The sequence below is a fragment of the Leptonychotes weddellii genome, chromosome 16 (genome assembly GCF_054177405.1).
Source record: "Leptonychotes weddellii isolate Sample4059 chromosome 16, ASM5417740v2, whole genome shotgun sequence".
In the NCBI taxonomy this organism is placed as follows: Eukaryota; Metazoa; Chordata; class Mammalia; order Carnivora; family Phocidae; genus Leptonychotes; species Leptonychotes weddellii.
In genome coordinates, this window is record NC_138384.1 from 14,373,529 (window position 1) to 14,380,910 (window position 7,382).

The window sequence follows — 7,382 nt, forward strand, 5'->3', positions numbered from 1 at the left end:
TTGTGCACCCGTTAACTTGAAAAATGACTTTTCTCATGGACTCTGTGTTGTGTAATGAATCAAAACCAATCAGCATACGGAAGAAACAATAAAACAGAGCACAAATCATCATGTACCCAGAGCAGAGAAATTGTTGAAGGTCTTAACCGGCAACCCCTTGCACAGCTTCTGAGAATGAACCTCTGGTTTTTAAATACTTCTGGGAACATGCCACTTCCCCGAGGTTCCTTTTCGGATGCATTAGCTAGAATCTTGGACCCTTTCTGAAGTTTTATCCTCCTTTCACTTGTGTCATGAAGGGGATCCTGAAAGTTGGTTAAGCTATAATGTGTTAGGTGGTGGGTAGAGCACAGTGACGGGTAGGTGACCTAGAGCATGGAAAAGGGAAATCTGTAGGAAGGAAAACTATATAAGCCCATGGCCTGGTTGAAAAAAGATCGTATCCACAAAACTGCATGACGATCATTTAAAAGAGCATGTTAAGGAGTCTGTCATAGTTCCTAACAACATACCATAGACTGAACAAATGGAACAACAAAACTTAGGAACAACAGCTCATGCTGCGAGGTCTCAGGTCAGTAGGCGGAGAGCTGTGTGACTCAAGGCCCTGTGCGTCCATCTCAATGGAGACGCTGCATGCCATTTAGTTGCTCTAGGCCCCGACCAGCCCAGAGCCTGATGATCGTGTTCCTGTCCCGAGCCCAGGGTAAAACATGGCAGGCTTCATCATGGGAGATGTGCTCGCCAAACCTAATTTCAGGATGAATGGAATCCAAGCCCCTTCTTCCTTCTATTTCCTTTTGTCTCTCTCTTCTGCCTCTTTATTTCTACCTGATGTTTTTCTTGACCACTTCCTTTAATTTTTCTAGTTCTCTTTTATACATGCCCACTGAAATGATCACGATGCCCATGGGGAGGAAAACACAACATATCACTACTTTTTTTTTTTTAAGCTTGGTTAAAAAACAATCCCCTTTTAAGCAGTGACAGCCAGGACTCAGTAATCTGTACATACAATTTAATCCTTTAAAGAATCAGCAGGGCCCACATCAATCAAGAGCCTTCATCAACTTGTAAAAACAATATTTTGATTCAATCAGATTCAAAGCCCTGAAATTCTCAGCTAATTAATGCAGGGTCACTCAGGGGCTGTGCAGTGGTGGCTGGAACCACGGTCAAATATTTACCCTTGGCGCTCCCATGCACGCATGCGCACACACACACACGTTCGCATCTCCCAAGGATCTGAACGATGGGCGAGAATAGATAATGCACCTATTGCAACAGCAGGTTTCATGCGGGACCAGTATTTGGATAAATAATTATTACAAAGAGAGGAAGGAAGAGAAATGATTCTTCCATCATCAGAGATGCACCCAGGGAAGTAAAAGTCTGTTAAAGGTAAATGGACAGTGACCAGCCAACACCCTGCTGACCGTTCGGTTTTAACATTACGTATGTCCCAAGCAGGGAGGTATTTTGTACAGTCCTTCCTTTAAACATTCAAAATAAATGACAGGCTTAAAATTTCATAGGACAGCACATTCATGCCATGGGATCTTTTCAGTAGGCCTGGCTTCTGATAAATGTGCTTTGGTTTGCACTTTGAGATATTTCAAACCTTATGTATTTATTTGGGGGAGAGGGGTGTACGGGAACATATGCAAATCATACTGTATATGCTTATGCTAAGTATGACTTCTGAGTATGTTAACACTTTCTATACATGGAAAATCATACAATTTACTTATACAAATGCAGAAAGAGAAAGCATCTGGACGCCTCATTACTGGTAATAGACAGTGATTTGGATTTCTTCTTTTAAACCGTGGAAGATAGGTAGGTAATCTGAAATGAAGTTTATGCAAAAAGTTCATGTACCTTTGGCCCCTTCCTTTCTTCTTTCTTTACTTTGGCATCTCCTATAAACTCTTTACAAATGGCATACTGCGATTCGGGTTGCAATGTTGCAGTAGAGAGTTGTGAAAGATGTTTTTGGGAGATACTGTCTAAAGAATATATGAGATCTCTCTGTATTATTTCTTATAACTGTGTGTGAACCTACCATTATCTCAAAATTAAAAGTTTCATTTAAAAACTCATGCATTGTACAGTTGTAGGATAGACACAGAATTGGACAGGCTTTTTCTTCTGTTGTTAACGAATCACTTCAGCTCATGTGCCTGCTCCCTCTCTCACTTCCCAACCTTCTAGAAAGTTCTACTAACAGCAAACACGAGAAAACTATTGACAGCAGCTTTTTCTTTCCTTAAGATTGAGAAATTGAGGGTTATGGCTCTATTTTTAAAAGTTCTGAATTTAACTTCAAGGAAGATAAAAGAGACAATATGTATCTTTTAAGAGAAAAATTAACTATTTAAATAATGGTTGGCCCTGGACCTCCTTATATCCTCCACATTTTTATAGTTATAACCCCATGAATTTTAATAATTGAGTGAAGATTAGAAAAATTATTCATAGAGGGGATACACAGTAGTTACAAACATGTTCCAGGTCAAATATCATATCTATTTGAAGTTAGGCCATGCTGATCATATGAGTGGCAATATGCAACCATTTGTTGAGCTTTCTGATTGACATCAATCACTGATTGTTGAGCAATCAGCATTGATCACTGCGACAGACCAAATGAATGTTGTGTCTTTACTTAAGCTCAGCTTTTCACAAATACAACAAAGCTCGGATTCATAGGATACTGCCAGGATTATTTTTTTTAAACACTCAAGCTGGTCTACCTGGGGCTACTTGATAAAACATTTGGACTGAATTAAATAGACACTTCTGTCAGACAACTGATTTGATTGATTTTTTTCCCCACTGTATTAACTGGTTATTTTGATTTTCTATAGACGTTTAAGAGCTTACAGAATTAGACTCCTGGAATTTCTGTGCCAAGGGGTCTTCATAGATTGTATAGTCTATGGTTTTCCTCAAAATGTCATAGGTGTTAAATGAAAAAAAAATCAAGGGGAAGGGTATTTTCATTAAATATGTCTGGGAAACACTGAGCTCAAGATGTTCAATTGTTTGGTTGATTCTTTATTTGCCAAGGAGTTCCCAAAAGCTTTAAAATGCTAATATGCATTATAATTCTAAAAAAGAAGAATATGCAGGTTCTTCTAAGCTTACATTCAACACGGAATTCTTTTCTTTTTAATTTCCACAGATCAGAATTCTAATTACCAAGTTTTGAACCACAATGACGTAGAACAAACTATTTTATAAATAGGGATACAAACACTCAAAGAAGCAATTTGTCTTATTTAAAATACCTCCCTTACTTCCAAAGAAGACATGCAGATGGCCAAAAGACACATGAAAAGATGCTCAACATCACTAATCATCAGGGAAATGTGAATCAAAGCCACAATGAGATACCACCTTACACCTGTCAGAATAGCTAGAATAAAAAAGACAAGAAATAACAAGTGTTGGCGAGGATTTGGAGAAAGAAGAACCCTTGTACACTGTTGGTGGAAATGTTAACTGGTGCAGCCATTGCAGAAGATAGTATGGAAATTCCTCAAAAAAGGAAAAATAGAAATACCATATGATCCAGCAACTCCACTACTTGGTAGTTAACCCAGAGAAAATGAAAACACTAATTCAAAAAGATATATGCACCTCTGTTTACTGCAGCATTATTTACGATAGCCAAAATATGGAAGCAACCCAAGTGTCCATCCATAGATAAGTGGATAAAGAAGATATTATACAAACATACACACACATGTACACACACACACACAATGAAATATTACCCAGCCATAAAAAAAATGAGATCTTGCTATTTGTGACAACATGGAGGGACCTAGAGGGTATTATGCTAAGTGAAATAAGTCAGACAGAGAAAGACAAATACCGTATGATTTCACTTACATGTAGAATCAAGAAAACAAAATAAATGAACAAACAAACAAAACCAGAAATAGACTCTTAAACAGAGAGAACAAACTGGATTGTCACAGGTGAGGGGGTCAGGAGGATGGGCAAAATGGGTGAAGGGGAGTGGGAGGTACAGGCTTCCAGTTACAGAATAAACAAGTCATGGGGATGAAAGGTCCAGCATAGGGAATACTGTCAACAGTATTAAAATAGTGTTGTATGGCAACAGATGGTAGCTACGCTTGCGGTGAATGTAGCATAATGTATAGAGTTGTCAAATCACTATGTTGGACACAGAAACTAATGTAACATTGTGTCAACTATACTTCAATTAAAAAAAGAAAATAAAAAAGGAAAGAAAGTGCCTCCCTTATATGGAGTTAAAACAAGAATTCAGGCCTTTAAATTCCCATTCTAGTCCTTTCAGCTAAACCAAATGCATTTATTTTAATTTTTCTTTTTTTTTTTTTTTGAAGATTTTATTTATTTATTTATTTGACAGAGAGAGACACAGCGAGAGAGGAAACACAAGCAGGGGGAGTGGGAGAGGGAGAAGCAGGCTTCCCGCAGAGCAGGGAGCCCGATGCGGGGCTCGATCCCAGGACCCTGGGATCATGACCTGAGCCGAAGGCAGATGCTTAACGACTGAGCCACCCAGGCGCCCCTATTTTAATTTTTCTTATGAAAAAATTCAAACATGTTCAAAATCAGAGAAAATAGACAATAACCTCCATATTCCCATTACCCAGATTTGATAATTCTTCAGATTTTGCTTGACCTATCCCTTTTTCCATATGAATATTACATATATATTCTCCCAGGGCAATGTATAAAATACTTACATGTCAGAGGGATTAAATGAAAACATCCTGTCTTCAGCATTATGAAGTACCAATTATTTCATTAGGGATCTTAAAACAGTGATTCTCTAATGTCATTATGTCTTTATTATGTGTTAGTTGAAATTATTCTGTATAAAAGAAGTTTCCCTCATTAACTGGGACTAGTTACCCAGAAAGACAATTCATATGGGAAAGACAGGATAAATGCTCACTTATTTCTTTCTTTTTAGTTACCAATTTTCAGAGCAAAAAGTTAATTCTAATGATATCCAGTTACTGATAAGGTTGCTTTTGGTTTTCCTTGCTCTCAATCTCTCTCCCTCTCTCTTCATTTGAGTGTCACTGGACTCAATGTGTTTCAACCAATTTCATTTTTTTTTTTTTGATGTTCCTAGTGTTCCATTTATCACTGAGGGGAGCCCATTTGTATTTCTTCTTGTGTCCTTTTGACAAAATTCTTTAATTTTCAATAGTTTCTTTACTTTCTGGCACAGTAAGATCTCTTGTTGTGACCTTATGTATCACCTGCCAGACTAGAGCCAGCCAACTCTTTAAGAAGCCCTAGTTCCTTTCAGTGGAGAATGGTATTGAGACACCTCAATCTGGACAATGGGCATGCTCATTACTTTTGGGTTACCATACTTTCAGGCCTGTTCAATGGACAGGTTTGAGAAATACCTACTTGCTTTTTAAAGAAATATTTTTTAAACAAGAGGCTTTAAACAACAGCCAAACTACTGGCCTTCTCTAAGTGTCTTCAAGAGAAGGAAATGTTATAATGTTATCATTTAAGCACAGCTGACCAACATAGAAAATAAACTGATGGCATTAATGAGTGGTTCACTTTGGGTTTTGTACGTAATTTCATATGAAATGTGTTAATTCCTCCTCAAGTCCTATCTCAATCAATATTTCAACTATAGCAGTTGGGAACCAAATTTCATAATTTCTACTCTGACAGACTGTCTATGTACGTAGTATAGGTCTGACTGCTCTGTTCACATCTGAAATCAGACTTGTCATTTGTAGGAACAACAACAACAAAATTATAAAAACTATACCCTTGTTACTTTCAAGAAGTTCCTGGGGATCGAGTTAGAAATGTTTAAGTATAAGCAGTAATTTTTTTTAAGTATTACATTTAAATAGTTATTCTCTTACAAGAAATGTTAATGTTTGCATTGCCATCCATGTCACTGATCATAAAACTTAAAACAAATGTTCCATTCAAGGGGCGCCTGGGTGGCTCAGTCGTTAAGCGACCAGGGTCCTGGGATCGAGCCCCGCATTGGGCTCCCTGCTCCGCGGGAAGCCTGCTTCTCCCTCTCCCACTCCCCCTGCTTGTGTTCCCTCTCTCGCTGTGTCTCTCTCTCTGTCAAATAAATAAATAAAATCTTTAAAAAAAAAAAAACAAATGTTCCATTCAAAATAGTGGACTGGGCACATATACATATATTCCCCTTTCCTTTCAGTTTCCTCTAAATAAGTGAAACACTGCTTTTCAAATGAATGATAGCATAATTTTACTATGAAACAAAACATGGATCTAGACAAGACTAGGAAATCCTTGGATATAGAAGACAAATGAAGGCACAGTTTGTCGGAAAAATTAGAGTTAAAAGAACCATAGCACAAAACCCTAGAAGCAAGAAAGTCATTCCTAGAGGAGTTCAGGAGGAGCTCCAAGATAAAATCAATGCAAAGACTGGGCCATAGTGAAACGGGAACCCTTGTAAATATGTTCTTCACATTAGTTTTCACTCATCTTCTGTGAGGTTGTGTCTAATCTTCATAAACCCAAAGTTCTGATGTACTCATTCCCACAAAACCCCAAATGGACACACATCTCATCCCTACAAACTTCCAACATTCTTTACAGTTAAGATATAAGAAGATAGGCAATTAAGCCTAAATCTAATGATAACTATTTATTATCCAGATTTCCCATCTGGACCCAACTCTTGCCTTGGAGTGAAATCAGATGAGACATAGCAAGAGTTTAAACAGCCATATAAAATCCACATGATGAGATTTGGGGATTAGTTCCAGGTACCAACAACCCTGCAAAGCTCCAGTCATTATTATACTGCCTTGTTTTAAATAAATCGTAGCATGTGATTAACCCAAATATAAAAAGCTATGTGATTCACTTCTTGAACTAGTCTTAGAATGGAGGGAGCGAATTATAACTGCAGGTTGTGGGGAGTGTCTATAAACCACAGCTTTTCCCAGGGGGACCTGAATTGTCTTGAAAAATACTTTTGAAAATCTCAGCATGTACTGACTATCTCTGGGCTAATCAAGCCCCTTTCTTCTCATCTGCTGCCATACCTACACACCCCTCTCCCCTCAAAAAGTGAGCCCATAATACAGGTTCAAGCGGCAAGCCCTCCCATTTGAAACACACCTAGAAAATCTAAATAAAATATAATAGGTTTTTTTTAATTTTTTATTGTTATGTTAATCCCCATACATTACATCATTAGTTTTAGATGTAGTGTTCCATGATTCATTGTTTGTGCATAACACCCAGTGCTCCATGCAGAACGTGCCCTCCTCAATACCCATCACCAGGCTAACCCATCCTCCCACCCCCCTCCCCTCTAGAACCCTCAGTTTGTTTTTCAGAGTCCA

General features: G+C 38.0%; 1 long non-coding RNA gene across 2 annotated transcripts in view; it reads right to left on the bottom strand.

Annotated features, from left to right (window-relative positions):
* LOC115944040 (uncharacterized) overlaps positions 1-7,382 on the bottom strand; it is an 892,253-nt gene that overhangs the window by 273,551 nt on the left and 611,320 nt on the right. Inside the window, exon 7 of one of the 2 annotated variants that reach the window (XR_014140818.1) lies at positions 1,354-1,848. The exons of the other annotated variant lie outside the window; for it this stretch is intronic. This is a non-coding gene — a long non-coding RNA (uncharacterized LOC115944040). Of the gene's footprint in view, positions 1-1,353; positions 1,849-7,382 lie in introns of those variants that run through there. 2 annotated transcript variants of the gene reach the window in all.